Here is a 15,378-nt window from a genome sequence, read left to right as displayed (position 1 = left end):
AAACGGTTAAGCGGAAGAAAATGAATGAATGAATGTGAAAATGAGAGTTTTCTTTTTATCAAGGTGAAAATAAGATTTTCTATCAAAGTAAAGTGACTATTAAGCTGAGGTGGTGGTGCCTGGGCCTCCAGTCCAGCCGGCCAGATGTGCTGGTCCAACTGGACATTGACCACTTCATGCGGCGGCTGGCATCTGGGTGTAGAAATGAGACCCACCCCCTTTACCCCACCTTCATGTCCAAACTGTCCTGGGACAGCAGTGATGTCTCCTTGCTGCAGAGCCAAGAGGGAGCAGCTGAGGAGAGAAGAGCTCCCTGGTGGAGCAGCACATCTTCAAAGAGGACCTGGCTCTGCTCTGCAGGAGGCAGACCAGAGGGGAGTCCCACTCTGTCCTCATGATGGAGGGAGGGGCTGCTTCATCAGCTGATGGGTGTGAAGGGCAGAGAGCGTCTTGGTGTGCCTCTCTTGGACCAGGAGAGGATGCAGAACATCTGGAGAGTCCAGAAGAGGCACGTCAAATGCATTGAGGACCAAGCGGGTGTGCTGCTCTACACAGAGGGAGGCTGGACCTCCACCAAGGAGGGACTCATTCTCCCTAAATCCAGGGGGTCCACATCACTGGAATCTTTCCTCCTCCACCTCCAGAGCTTCATTCCAGGTTAGTATTAATCACTATTCACCAACAAGAGAAGTGACCTTTGACCTCCTGTGTGAGTTTAGAGCCCTCCAATGGCCAGACAGGGTCAGGATGGCAAGGTGCCAAAATGAAGCGCTCCCAGTGTGTCTTTGTTTGAATCTATTTGAAGGAAGGAGCTCCAACAGTGGGGATGGTGCTGACTTTAGACATGACAGCTCCATCATCTCAGCCATCAGCAGCCTCCATCACCTCCTCAGCCTGTGTTGTTGGAACTCCCACCTCTCAACAAGCTCCTGCATCTGATCCCACCTCCTCCGCCCCATACCTCCCTGCTCCACCCACCTTCCAGCTCCTCTGCTGGCCACTCCACTTTCTCTAAGTAGAATGTTCTGGTGTGAAAAACCTTGGTAAGATTCTAAACTTCATTTTAGGAAGGATTCTTTTGAAGTGGGAACTTTATTTGTCTTGTTATATTTTTCAGACTGTGGATTGGAGCAGCCCAGCCTCTGCTCCACCTCTCCCTCCCACTGCCACCACTGCTGTCGCCACTGCTACAGCGCCACCTTCTGCTCCATCTGCTGCTCCACCTGCTGCTCCCACTACTGCTCCCTCTGCTCCACCCACTACTCCCTCTGCTTCACCTGCTGCTCCATCTGCTCCACCCACTAATCCCTCTACTTCACCTGCTGCTCCCACTGCTCCACCCACTACTCACTGTGCTCCACCTGCTGCTCCCACTGCTCCACCCACTACTCACTCTGCTTCACCTGCTGCTCCCACTGCCCGATCCATTACTCCCTCTGCTTCACCTGCTGCTCCCACTGCTCCACCCACTACTCCATCTTCTTCACCTGTTGCTCCCACTGCTCCACACACTACTCCCTCTGATTCACCTGCTGCTCCCAATGCTCCACCCCCTACTCACTCTGCTTCACCTATTGCTCCCACTGCTCCACCTACTACTCAAACTTCTTCACCTGCTGCTCCCACTGCTCCACCGACTAATCCATCTGATTCACCTTCTGCTCCCACTTCTGCTCCTACTGCTCCACCCACTACTCACTCTGTTTAACCTGCTGCTCCCACTGCTCCACCCATTACTCCCTCTGCTTCACCTGCTGCTCCCACTGCTCCACACACTACTCCCTCTGCTTCACCTGCTGCTCCCAATGCTCCACCCCCTACTTACTCTGCTTCACCTATTGCTCCCACTTCTGCTCCCACTGCTCCACCCACTATCCGCTCTGCTTCACCTGTTGCTCCCACTGCTCCCCCGACTAATCCATCTGATTCACCTGCTGCTCCCACTTCTGCTCCCACTGCTCCACCCATTACTCCCTCTTCTTCACCTGCTCCTCCCACTGCTTCACCCACTACTCCCTCTGCTTCACCTGCTGCTCCCACTTCTGCTCCCACTGCTCCACCCACTCCTCCCTCTGCTTCACCTGCTCCACCCACTGCTCCACCCACTACTCCATCTGCTTCACCTGTTGCTCCCACTGCTCCACCCACTACTCCATGTGCTTCACCTTCTTCTCCCACTTTTTCTCCCACTGCTCCACCCACTACTCCCTCTTCTTCAACTGCTGCTACCACTGCTCCACCCACTGCTCCACCCACTCCTCCCTCTGCTTCACCTGCTGCTCCCACTGCTCCACCCACTACTCACTCTGCTTCACCTGCTGCTCCCACTGCTCCACCCACTGCTCCACCCACTCCTCCCTCTGCTTCACCTGCTCCACCCACTGCTCCACCCACTACTCCCTCTGCTTCACCTGCTGATCCCACTGCTCCACCCATTACTCCCTCTGCTTCACCTGCTGCTCCCACTGCTCCACCCACTACTCCCTCTGCTTCACCTGCTTTTCCCACTGCTTCACCCACAACTCCCTCTGCTTCACCTGCTGCTCCCACTTCTCCACCCCCTACTCACTCTGCTTCACCTGCCGCTCCCACTGCTCCACCCACTACTCCCTCTGCTTCACCTGCTGCTCCCAGCTCTTCTCCCACTTCTCCACCCACTACTCCCTCTGCTTCACCTGCTGCTCCCAATGCTCCACCCACTACTCAAACTTCTTCACCTGCAGCTCCCACTGCTCCACCCACTAATCCATCTGATTCACCTGCTGCTCCCAATTCTGCTCCACCCATTACTCCCTCTTCTTCACCTGCTGCTCCCACTTCTGCTCCTACTGCTCCACCCACTACTCCCTCTGCTTCACCTGCTGGTCCCACTTCTGCTCCCACTGCTCCACCCATTACTCCCTCTGCTTCACCTGCTGCTCCCACTTCTGCTCCCACTGCTCCACCCAATACTCCCTCTGCTTCACCTGCTGGTCCCACTTCTGCTCCCACTGCTCCACCCATTACTCCCTCTGCTTCACCTGCTGCTCCCACTGCCCCACCCACTACTCCCTCTTCTTCAACTGCTGCTCCCACTGCTCCACCCAATACTCCCTCTGCTCCACCTGCTGGTCCCACTTCTGCTCCCACTGCTCCACCCACTACTCCCTCTGCTTCACCTGCTTTTCCCACTGCTTCACCCACAACTCCCTCTGCTTCACCTGCTGCTCCCACTTCTCCACCCCCTACTCACTCTGCTTCACCTGCCGCTCCCACTGCTCCACCCACTACTCCCTCTGCTTCACCTTCTTCTCCCACTTTTTCTCCCACTGCTCAACCCACTACTCCCTCTTCTTCAACTGCTGCTCCCACTGCTCCACCCAATACTCCCTCTACTTCACCTGCCGGTCCCACTTCTGCTCCCACTGCTCCACCCACTACTCCCTCTGCTTCACCCACAACTCCCTCTGCTTCACCTGCTGCTCCCACTTCTCCACCCACTACCCCCTCTGCTTCACCTGCTGCTCCCACTGCTCCACCCACTACTCAAACTTCTTCACCTGCTGCTCCCATTGCTCCACCCACTAATCCATCTGATTCACCTGCTACTCCCAATTCTGCTCCACCCATTACTCCCTCTTCTTCACCTGCTGCTCCCACTTCTGCTCCTACTGCTCCACCCATTACTCCCTCTGCTTCACTTGCTGCTCCCACTGCTCCACCCATTACTCCCTGTGCTCCACCTGCTGCTCCCACTGCTCCACCTACTACTCCCTCTGCTTCACCTGCTACTCCCACTACTCCCTCTGCTTCGCTTGCTGCTCCCACTGCTCCACCCATTACTCCCTGTGCTCCACCTGCTGCTCCCACTGCTCCACCCACTACTCACTCTGCTTCACCTGCTGCTCCCACTGCTACACCCACTACTCCCTGTGCTCGACCTGCTGCTCCCAGTGCTCCACCCACTACTCCATCTGCTTCACCTTCTTCTCCCACTTTTTCTACCACTGCTCCACCCACTACTCCCTCTGCTTCACCTGCTGCTCCCACTGCTCCACCGAATACTCCCTCTGCTTCACCTACTGCTCCCACTTCTGCTCCCACTGCTCCACCCACTACTCCCTCTGCTTCACCTGCTACTCCCACTGCTCCACCCCCTACTCACTCTGCTTCACCTGCTGCTCCCACTGCTCCACCCACAACTCACTCTGCTTCACCTGCTGCTCCCAATGCTCCACCCACTACTCCTTATGCTTCACCTGCTGCTCTCAATGCTCCACTCACTACTCCTTATGCTTCACCTGCTGCTCCCACTTCTGCTCCCACTGCTCCACCCACTACTCCCTCTGCTTCACCTGCTGCTCCCACTTCTGCTCTCACTGCTCAATCCACTAATCCCTCTGCTTCACCTGCTGCTCCCACTTCTCCACCCCCTACTCCCCCTGCTTCACCTGCTGCTCCCACTGCTCCACCCACAACTCACTCTGCTTCACCTGCTGCTCCCAATGCTCCACCCACTACTCCTTATGCTTCACCTGCTGCTCCCACTGCTCCACCCACTAATCCATCTGATTCACCTGCTGCTCCCACTTCTACTCCCACTGCTCCACCTACTACTCCCTCTGCTTCACCTGCTGCTCCCACTTCTCCACCCCATACTCACTCTGCTTTACCTGCCGCTCCCACTGCTCCACCCACTACTCCCTCTGCTTCACCTGCTGCTCCCAGTTCTGCTCCCACTTCTCCACCCACTACTCCCTCTGCTTCACCTGCCGCTCCCACTGCTCCACCCACTACTCCCTGTGCTCCACCTGCTGCTCCCACTGCTCCACCCAATACTCACTTTGCGTCACCTGCTGCTCCCACTGCTCCACCCACTACTCCCTGTGCTCAACCTGCTGCTCCCACTGCTCAACCCACTACTCCCTCTGCTTCACCTGCTGCTCCCACTGCTCCACCCACATCTCCATCTGCTTCACCTGCTGCTCCCACTTCTGCTCCGACTGCTCCACCCACTGCTCCCTCTGCTTCACCTGCTGCTCCCACTGCTCCACCCCTACCCACTCTGCTTCACCTGCTGATCCCACTGCTCCACCCACTACTGCCTCTTCTTCACCTGCTGCTCCCACTTCTTCTCCCACTGCTCCACCCACTTCTCCCTCTGTTTCACATGCTGCTCCCACTGCTCCACCCACTACCCAATCTGCTTTACCTGCTGCTCCCACTTCTGCTCCCACAACTCCACCCACTACTGCCTCTGCTTCACCTTCTGCTCCCACTGCTCCACCCTCTACTCACTCTGCTACACCTTTTGCTCCCACTTCTGCTCCCACTGCTCCACCCACTACTCCCTGTGCTCCACCTGCTGCTCCATCTGCTGCTCCCACTGCTCCACCCACTACTCACTCTGCTTCACCTTTTGCTCCCACTGCTCCACCCACTATTCCCTCTGCTTCACCTGCTGCTCCCACTTCTGCTCCCACTGCTCCACCTGCCAGGAGCCAGACACAATATGACAGACAGGCGGGGGCACTCTTGTTAATCCATGAGTAACATAGAGTGACATTGTTATTATTTCATTCCAGTGGTAGATTTCTAATGCTCATCTTGTCTTGTGTAACAGCCCTGTGGTGGATCACATTCCACCTCCAGCACCACCTCTGCTGCTCCTCTCCCCGCCACCATCACAACCTCTGTCTCCACTGCTTCAGCTGATCCTCCTCCTGGGCCACCAGCTATGTGTCCAGCAGCACCTGAGCAAGAGGTCGGTCTCACTAACATCTCCTATTCTACTTAAATCTTAGGTTTTTGCTTGTGCTAATGTTGTTTTTATGTATTTCTTTTTTTTTTACTGTTCTATTACCAGGCTGTGGACGAGCATAATGTCCCGGGGATGGAGCGAGTGGACAGCCTGGCAGAGTACTTGGTGGGGCTCCAGGCTGAAACTGGTCAGACCTTATCAAAGCAGCAGGCCAGTAATATCAGAGCCCTGTGGCAGAATGTCCTGCCATCTGACCAGCAGCGTGTGGCCTATGCCGCTCGGCACCAGGTGCTCCTGACAGCCGGATCAGTTAGCAACGCCTCCGTCTCCAAACCTGGTTGCTACGGGTTCCATCCCAGCCGGATCTCAGCCGGACTGACTCCATATCCCCACTCTGGGCCGGGCCGGGCCGGGCCTCCTACTTTTAGCAGGTAAGTGGCCGTCAGTGATGCTCCATTTACAGAGAGGATTTCGGGCTCCATTCGGAAGTGAGCTCTTGGTGCAGACTTCCAACGGCTTTCGTTCCCAGATATGCACCAGCGCCCTGACCCCCTCTCCCCTTCCCTCTCTCTCTCTCTCTCTCCCTCATTCCCTCCCTCTCTCCCTCCTTCCCTCTCTCCCTCTCTCTCTCCCTCCTTCCCTCTCTGCCTCCTTCCCTCTCTCCCTCTCTCTCTCCCTCCCTCTCTCCCTCCCTCTCTCCCTCCTTCCCTCTCTCCCTCTCCCTCCTTCCCTCTCTCCCTCTCTCTCCCTCCCTCCCTCTCTCTCCCTCCCTCTCTCTCTCTCTCCTTCCCTCCCTCCCTTTCTCTCTCCCTCCTTCCCTCTCTCCCTCTCTCTCTCCCTCCCTCTCTCCCTCCTTCCCTCCCTTTTTCCCTCCCTCTCTCTCTCCCTCTCTCCCTCCTTCCCTCTCTCCCTCCCTCTCTCCCTCTCTCCCTCCTTCCCTCCCTTTCTCCCTCCCTATCTCTCTCTCTCCCTCTCTCCTTCCCTCCCTCTCTCTCTCCTTCCTTCCCTCTCTCCCCCCCTCTCTCCCTCTCTCCCTCCCTCCCTATCTCTCTCTCTCCCTCTCTCCTTCCCTCCCTCTCTCTCTCCCTCCTTCCCTCTCTCCCTCCCTCTCCCTCCCTCCCTCCCTCTCTCCCTCCCTCCCTCTCTCCTTCCCTCCCTCCCTCTCTCCCTCCCTCTCTCCCTCCATCCCTCCATCCATTCCCTCCCTCCCTCCTTCCAGGTGTGCTCCTGGAGTCATGCCAGGAGCTTGTTTTGTTGGGTGGAGGAGCGGCTTTGTGTGCGCAGGAGAGGGGGAGAGAGGAGAAGTTTTTTCCAAGTATTTGTATTATTTGACAATATTTGAATAAGTTTTAATAAAAGATGCATTTTTATTCCAGACCTCTAAACGAGTCCTTTTTTTATTCATTTGAATGTGAAATGCTGAACCTCAAACGTTGGGTGGTTTTTATCAACATTCCTCATTTTCTATCAACTCTCAACTGTTTTTTCTTGAGGGGAAAAACTCTTGTTGATATTAATGTTTATGTTCATCATTTGTAATGTCGCCTTTTTTTCTGACATAATTCATTGAAAGGTAAGAATTCAACATTGGAGGGCTTCTACAGAATCACTATTGATGTTGATATTGTCTAGATCAGAGGTCTCCAACCCCCCTGGTCCTCCAGGGTCCCAGGTCCTCCTGGGTCCCTGGTCCTCCAGACCCCTGGTCCTCCAGGGTTCCTGTCCTCCAGGGTCCCTGTCCTGCAGGTTTAGCTCCTCCCAGTTTCAACACACCTGATTTAAATGAAAGGCTTGTTATTGGGCTTTTTCACAACCTTGGTGATGACATCATCATTAGATTCAGGTCTGCTGAAGCATGGAGGAACTAGAACATGCAGGGCAGGGGTCCTCAGGACCAGGACTGGAGACCTCTGCTCTATGAGTTTGAGAAATAAGAGCTACGGAATTTAAAAGCAGACTCAAGACTATATGAAGTATACAAAGACAAGACAAATTTTCTTTAATCAAATCAAACTTTATTTGTAGAGCACTTTTCATACACAGAACAATTGCAACACAAAGTGCTTCACATAAAATAGAAAGAAAAATACAATAGAATAGAATAGAATTATTATTGAATTCTAATTATTTGCAACCAGGAATGCACTGGTAACAGTTCTCAGTATCAGCTCTGATATTGCAGAGTACTCATACTCAAATATCAACAGTGGTGGAACATGTCTTTGAATGGATCAATCTAAAAATATTGATGGAGAAAAAACTCAAATATCATCATGAATTGCACATACAGAGCACCAGGTTCTAACATAGACTCATTTAATGAATGGAACAGCTCCACCTAGTGTCCTGGAGACGGTGGTGCCTGTCAGATTCTGTTACAGCAGCCAGCCAGGTGGAAGATTTCATTAATACAATGGAGTTTTAATTGAATTCCAGCAGGACCACTTCTCATTGCGCAACCTTTAGTGATAATATATTTACACATGTTATAGATAATATCAAAGTAAGTGGTGTATTAGTCAATGATATCAGTGATTTCATCTCTTTGTTTTAGTTTTTTTACTATTTACAATAAAAACCACAGAAACATTAAAACAGACAACAGATGGATATCATTACAAATGAGTCAGAACAGAGGAATCCCTGGAGAAACTAGTTATTGAGGTACAATCAGGTGACTGGGAACTCATTTATAAAGGAAAACACGTCTTGTCACTATGAGTGTACAATCAAACAATACAAGAGAAACTGAAATATAAAGATATTTAATGGGTGACAAAGGGCTTAAAAATGCATCTAAGAAGAAGAATACATGACAGAGAATCCTATAAATGTAGAACAAATAAATACAAGAAATGTAAAAATAAGTTCACTCATATGGTGAGAAAATGTAAGAAGAATTATTTTAAGAAAGTACCAGAAAACAATAAAGACGATGTCAGCAGTACATAGAAGGTTCTACATAGTATTATTCAACAGGCTTCCAGTAAGGATACTGTTATTGAAAACAGACACACTTCACAAACTACAGACCCACAATGCTCCCGAATCCTAGAAAAACTCTTCAACGACATACTAGATACATTCAGAGAAATGAACTCTAATTCATTAAATCTAGGTAAAACAAAAATCATGATATTTGGAAAATATAAAATAAATAAACAGGTAAAGGTTCAGTTAGAGGGTGTAGCTAGAGAAAAGGTGATTGAAGACAAATTTCGAGAAAAATGTAAGGATGAGTACGAGCACATTACAACTCTACAAAGCTGATTTCCTTTGATCTCAGCGTCTCCATGGCTCCAGTGCTGATCTCCTATCAGATCAAAGGCGATCAGTGCCTTTTGCCATGGAGATGCTCAGATCCAAGATTTCCTCCGGCTTTGATCTCCGTTGATCTCCATCCGGTGCCTCTCCCATCCACTTTGTGATGAAAGGCTCATTATTGTTCTTTTTCACAACCTTGGTGACGACGTCATCATTAGATTCAGGTTTGTTGGTAGGTAGGTTACAGCAGCCAGCCAGGTGGAAGATTTCATAAATACAATGGAGTTTTAATTGAATTCCAGCAGGACCACTTCTCATTGTGCAACCTTTAGTGATAATATATTTACACATGCTATAGATAATATCAAAGTAAGTGGTGTATTAGTCAATGATATCAGTGATTTCATGTCTGTTTGTTTTTGTTTTTTTACTGTTTACAATAAAAACCACAGAAACATTAAAACAGACAACAGATAGATATCAGTACAAATGAGTCAGAACAGAGTAGTCCCTGGAAAAACTAGTTATTGAGGTACAATCAGGTGACTGGGAACTCATTTATAAAGGAAAAGACGTCCTGTCACTATGAGTGTACAATCAAACAATACAAGAGAAAGTGAAATATGGATCCTGGACTCTGGGAGTAGTGGGCGGAGCTGAGGTTGCACCATGAGAGAGAGAGAGAGAGAGCGAGAGAGAGAGAGACTGAGCCTGAGACTGAGATTTACACTCGGACTTGGACTTGGACTGGACTAGACTGGACTGGACTGGACTGGACTGGACTGGACTGGACTGGACTGGACTGGACTGGACTGGACTGGAGGCCGGAGGCCCAGGGACATGACCACCTCAGCTTCCACTCAGAGCCCAGACCAGCTGTTCAGATTTGGACACTTGGAGCTGAGAAGGGGGAGGCTCCATGATTCCTGTTCATGCAGAGGTTTTATTTCCCTTTGCCACTGAAGGCAACACACTCACTAGCCACCAGTCCACAGATGAAAACAGAAAATCATGTGTGTACACAGAAAGTCCAGTTAAGATGGAGACGGGTTGTGAATGACACAGATGCTACTGGTACAGTATGAGAGTCTGACTGCTTTCAAAAGGTCCAGTGATCATACAAGCGTATCAGTCACTCTCATACTTTCTCATGGTTCTATTGACAATGAGAAGCAACAACACAACTCTACTGCTGGGACATGTTTACTGGATCACATCATGGATGGATGGATGGATGATGGATGTAATATACAGACATGACTTATGTTCACTCTGGAGGTGAGGACTGATGTTCCCTTCCACAGGGAGAAGCTGCTGGTAGCTCACTCTCTATATTCCTCTGGAGGTGAGGGGGGAACTCCTGTTCTCACTTTCATAGTCACTTTAATTTGATAGAAAATCATATTTTCACTTTGATTTTCAATTTAAGTAAAGAAAACTCCCATTTCCACTTTTGTGTTCACTTTAATTTAAAAACAAACTATGTTCTGTTTTCACCTAGAATCCAGAAAAATCCAATGAGTCTGGTTCCAGAAACCTGGGATGAGTCCAGGAAAATGTGATGAGTACAAAAAAAAGCCAATGAGTCTGAGTCCAGAAAAATCTGATGAGTCCAGAAAAAATTGTGATGGGTCCAGAGAAATCTGATGAGTCTTTGTCCAGAAAAGCTGATGAGTCCGGAAAGATGTGATGAGACCAGAAAAATATGATGAGTCCAGAAATAAATGTGATGAGTGCAGATAAATCTGATGAGTGCAGAAAATCTGATGAGTCAGACATCGAGTGGTGTTTTCGAGACTTTCCAGCCCAGCTACAGAGCAAAGTCTGACGGGACCAAGATTGACATGGCAGCTGCACCCCTCTCCCTGTCGCAGGAGGATTTCCCGGGGACAACCGAGACTCTGTACTGAGTTTCCTGCGCCCTCCAAAGGAGATCAACTGAAGACGGGTCCATACGTGGTTGCGAAGGCCAAGCCACCACACCCAGCCCCCTCCAAAAAGACACATCAGGTTACCCATTTAGAGAAGCTCAGTTTATTAGTTTTAATCCGAAGTATTATTAATAATCAAAGTTGTGAATCGTTGTTACCATTTGTATCTGTTTGAATCAAGTGCTGTAGCTTAACCCTTGCCAAACTATGCTCAATAAATATAAGCATTGCATTTAAAGTACTTTTTCATGAATTTTCAATGAGTTACTATTATAATAAATTCGCCTATGTCATTCCCTGAATTCTGAATGGAAGTAAAAAGTTAAGTGATCGTGTGCAATAACATCACAAAGGTTCTTAAAGGTTTTTCTAGTCCAAAAAAGGTAACTGGGTTACAAACTAATCCCCGAGGTTTATCCCAAACCTCTAAACTAAACCTAGCAATGTACACCAAGTGCCATAGTCATTTAGAGGAAAGCTGCTGTTAACAGACGTGACCGACTGATTGGCCGTGCCTCAAGAGGCTGTTTAGCACAGTTAATAGTTGGACAAAGCGGGATTGGCGTCTGGACGTAGGCAGTTAGAGGCTAGGCGAGTTTCCTCGTCACCAGCTTAATCGTTCTACTGAATCCTTCCAGGTATTTTAGATCTGTAGGCAGTTAGAACCTGACCCTAGTAACGGAGAACTGGTCCGATCCCCCGGTGCGAGAGGACACAGATCGGCGCAACTAAACACTCCTAAAGTGTTGATGTTAGCGTCACTCATGAAGCTGCTCTATCATGAACTTGTAGACTGAAGGAATCTCAAGAAGACTCTAACTCTTTTAAAATCTACCATCAGTATGTCTCTCTCTCTCCTAGTTTATCTAAAATTATATGTTGTTGTTTCTGTTCATATTTATTTCTGTTCTTAAATTCTATTAACATTTCAGTACAAATATTAGGGGTCCATATATCCTGCTGTGGAAAATGGACCTCGGGGTTCAGATTCTATGAGGGTCCTTTTACAATCTTACACCGGCACTGAGCCTCGATGGAGCCTCGGCCTAATGAAGCCTCATCAACCAGTTTCTTTATTTTCTGACTCCACCAGATGGCGCTGTTGGTTTGAAGATAGAGGCTGAAAGATTGGCAATGAAGTGTGTTTTCAAACATTTATTGAACAAACAGCGCCATCTAGCGCCCTCTGCTTGTATGGGAGACTGTCTGAGAATAGCAGGTGCTGTGAGCTTTTATTCCCCCTGGCTAGAGGGGGCGCTCTTCTTCCTCTTTTTCAACTCAAATGTTTGGTAAACGCTGTGTGACCTGGAAGGAAGTGACTAAAAGGGTATTTCTGACCTGAACCCGAGGGTCATCAGTAAGTAAACTAAAGAGCTGCATTCCCTGTCAGGGAATTGAACCCCCAGCTCCCATATGACAGGCGGGGATACTCTCCACTATACTAAGGAGGAGATGTTGCTATGCGTGCTGTCTGTCAGGGTCGTAGCTAGCTGCTGCAGGCCATCATCAATACGCCAAGGGCTCATGACAGAACTGTCAACTCATGAAGGAACTCCAAACTTTGCCTGCTTACAAGGAACCTTAAACCTTCCACTGCCCAGGGGAACCAGGTTGTTCTTTCCTCCAGCCTTGAGTGTTCCACCACTTGGTGTGACATCTGCAATCTGGAAACTCTAACAATCAACTCACCATCATGAACAAGCCCTGATTAGACTCTCATAAGCAGTGTTACCACCTTGAAAAAGTAGTATTACTGATTACTAGTTACTCCTTTAAAAGTTACTTAGTCACTTTGCTGATTACTTGCTTTTAAAAGTCACTAAGTTAGATTACAAGTAACTTTTTTAGTTATTTTCAACAGCTGTCTACAACACCCCCACCGTCTGAACAGGCGGGGGGCTTCCTGCCATTACATCTTTTGACTAAAGAAAAATACCAAAATAGTTTAAAATCTCTGCAGTTGTTATTGTTGTAATGATTCAATGATGATGTTTGTTGGTTCCTCTAATTTTATGGTTCATGAACGCAGCATGACAGCGAGGTGGCCTGTGATTGGCTGAGTGTGTGTGTGTGTGTGTGTGTGTGTGTGTGTGTGTGTGTGTGTGTGTGTGTGTGTGTGTGGGTGGGTGGGGGGGGGGTCAGGTGTGCAAGCTAGGGATTTCCCGATCACACTTTTTTGCTCCCGATACCAATCCAATTTTTCAGAATTGAGTATCGGCCGATACCGATACTTTCCCGATCCGATACTTACATTGCTATTTGCAAAGATACTCAATAGTCTATTTTTGGAGTAACTAAGATGTCTGAAGCTAGAAGCAGTATTGGCAGAAGCTTTGTCACAAAACATTTACATGTTAATGTGAATTATAAACACTTAATTCTACTTCAAAGTGGTAAAACCTGTTTGACAAAAGTAGTCTGAGCATAGTTCTCTCAAAAACTTGATCAGAATATCCCAGTCTCCCTTCAAACTAGCGGAACCTTCTGGGTTAGTTTTTTTGCCATATCGCTCCCCTGTGGGGACTGATCCTTTATTTTAAAATCCTTTATTTTAAAGCCGCACCGAGTTTGCTGCTTCTGTGTGGCTTTTTCTTTAGTTGTTGTTGTAAACTGGGGGTACATCCACACAATGAAAAAACAATCTTTGTTCTCCCTGGCCTTCTCCCAACAAACCTCCGTCCACACCTCACTATGGTGAGCCTCAACACGAGGCTTCAGGGCATGTAGTACACATGCAGGGCCTTTAGGGGCGCTGTGACTCACCAAACACAATAAGAAAGCAGAAGAAGACAGACCACATAGAAATTTAGATGCAGACTTCTGCACAGAAACACATAAACCACAATATATAACTCTAGTTTTATAGTTCTATAGCCCCGCTCTGCCTGCATCTAGCTTCTGCAGCTAGACCGGAGCTTCTAGTCCCTGATTGTTGTGGTTATTAGGGGATGTTGAGGATCGCGTTCTTTTTTTTCTTTTTTCTTTTTGTAGATCAGCGGGGTGATCGGCTGGATTTGCCGATTTCCGATCACTCACAAATCACTAATATCGGCCCCGATCCGATATCTACCGATCGGATCGGGGCATCCCTAATTTCTGTGTAAAAATATAACAATCTTAAATAAAAGGGAAGGTGTGAGATCCGAGCACAGACTGTTACAAACCAGTGAATTGTCAACAATAAATACACAATAATCACCAAGAATCATTCAATTCAGCTAACAGGCGTTTATTAATAAAAATGGATTATTTCCTAAATAATTCATAAATCGTCTAATAAATCAACACATTCAAGTAACAAACGACATCTAACACGGAGATCTAATCTATTAAACAGCAAACACTATGTACAAATAGTGTGTGTGTGTGTGTGTGTGTGTGTGTGTGTGTGTCTGGCCTGGAGTGATGAGTGGAATGGGTGTAATGACATTGAATGTCCACCAGAGGGAGGCAGACGTTGGCGGGTCAGTGTGGTGACCAGGACAACCACTAGGGGCATGCGGCGGAGGGCAGAGGGAGAGCGCAATGGTCTGATGTGTCCACCAGGTGGATGTCAAGAGGAATTTCAATGAACCACGTGACCACTAGAGGCGTTTGACTCGCTCTTTCTGGGGAGGCAGCGGTTGCTTAGCGACCAGATAAACAAGACGCCCGTTGCACGAGTATGCACGAGGGGGTCTCGGAACGACGCAGTCTCACCTACTCCCGTAAAGACTGGTGGACTTTGTGGGCCCGTTTCTGAGCGGCGGAGTTCTATCAGGACATGCAGTTAGAACTCTGGTGATGGATGTGGATGTGGTTCAGCAGCACCAGATAGCAGTTTGTCTGCTAAATGTGACTGTGTGTGTGTGTGAGCTTATCTGATCAGATAACAGGAGTGGCGGCAGATTAGTGAAGGAGGGGGAGAGAGAAGGGAGTTAAACAGTTCTGGGCCGGTCCACGTGAGTTAACACGCGGCTCCTTGTGTCTCCGTACGAAGTCCTGCGTCTGGATGGACGTGAATCCGTCTTGGAGACGGTGTGTCTTCGCAGGTGGGACTTTTATACCGGCGCATCATGGTCCAGCTCCCTGCTGTGCTCACCATGGCCTTGGCCAATCAGAGCGGGGTTGGCTTCCGAGTTTCCGGGTCGTTTTCTACGGCTGTGGATGGAGTTGGTGGATCCCCCTGGTGGTGAGGTGCAGGGATGCAGCTTCCAGGGAGAGGTTGCCGTGGACCCCCTGGTGGGGGTCACGTGACCAATGGTGAATTTTTCCAGTGGTGATCAAATGTTCCTTTGTCCAGAGGGGGTGAGCCATGGAGGCCAGGCCCAACACAATGATCCAACACATGAGGAGGAGGAGGAGGAGGAGGAGGGAGAGGAAGAGCAGGAGGAGGAGGAGGAGGAGGAGGAGGAAGAAGAGGAGGAGCAGGAAGAGGAGGAGGAGGAAGAAGAGGAGGAGGAC

At 49.2% G+C, this 15,378-nt stretch overlaps 2 protein-coding genes and 1 long non-coding RNA gene across 5 annotated transcripts in view; 1 reads left to right on the top strand and 2 right to left on the bottom strand.

Annotated features, from left to right (window-relative positions):
* LOC308120878 (NLR family CARD domain-containing protein 3-like) overlaps nucleotides 1-15,378 on the top strand; it is a 191,272-nt gene that overhangs the window by 128,255 nt on the left and 47,639 nt on the right. The window lies entirely within an intron of this gene.
* Nucleotides 1-15,378, bottom strand: part of LOC308120877 (NACHT, LRR and PYD domains-containing protein 12-like) — a 344,912-nt gene that overhangs the window by 313,154 nt on the left and 16,380 nt on the right. The window lies entirely within an intron of this gene.
* Nucleotides 14,142-15,378, bottom strand: part of LOC308120887 — a 6,536-nt gene continuing 5,299 nt past the window's right edge. For both annotated transcript variants that reach the window (XR_013936051.1, XR_013936052.1), the window contains exon 3: nucleotides 14,142-15,378. This exon is cut by the window's right edge and continues 290 nt beyond it. This is a non-coding gene — a long non-coding RNA (uncharacterized lncRNA).

This window comes from Lipophrys pholis (assembly GCF_963383615.2).
Source record: "Lipophrys pholis genome assembly, chromosome: 15".
NCBI classification, from domain to species: Eukaryota; Metazoa; Chordata; class Actinopteri; order Blenniiformes; family Blenniidae; genus Lipophrys; species Lipophrys pholis.
This window is presented reverse-complemented; position numbering and strand designations above follow the sequence as displayed.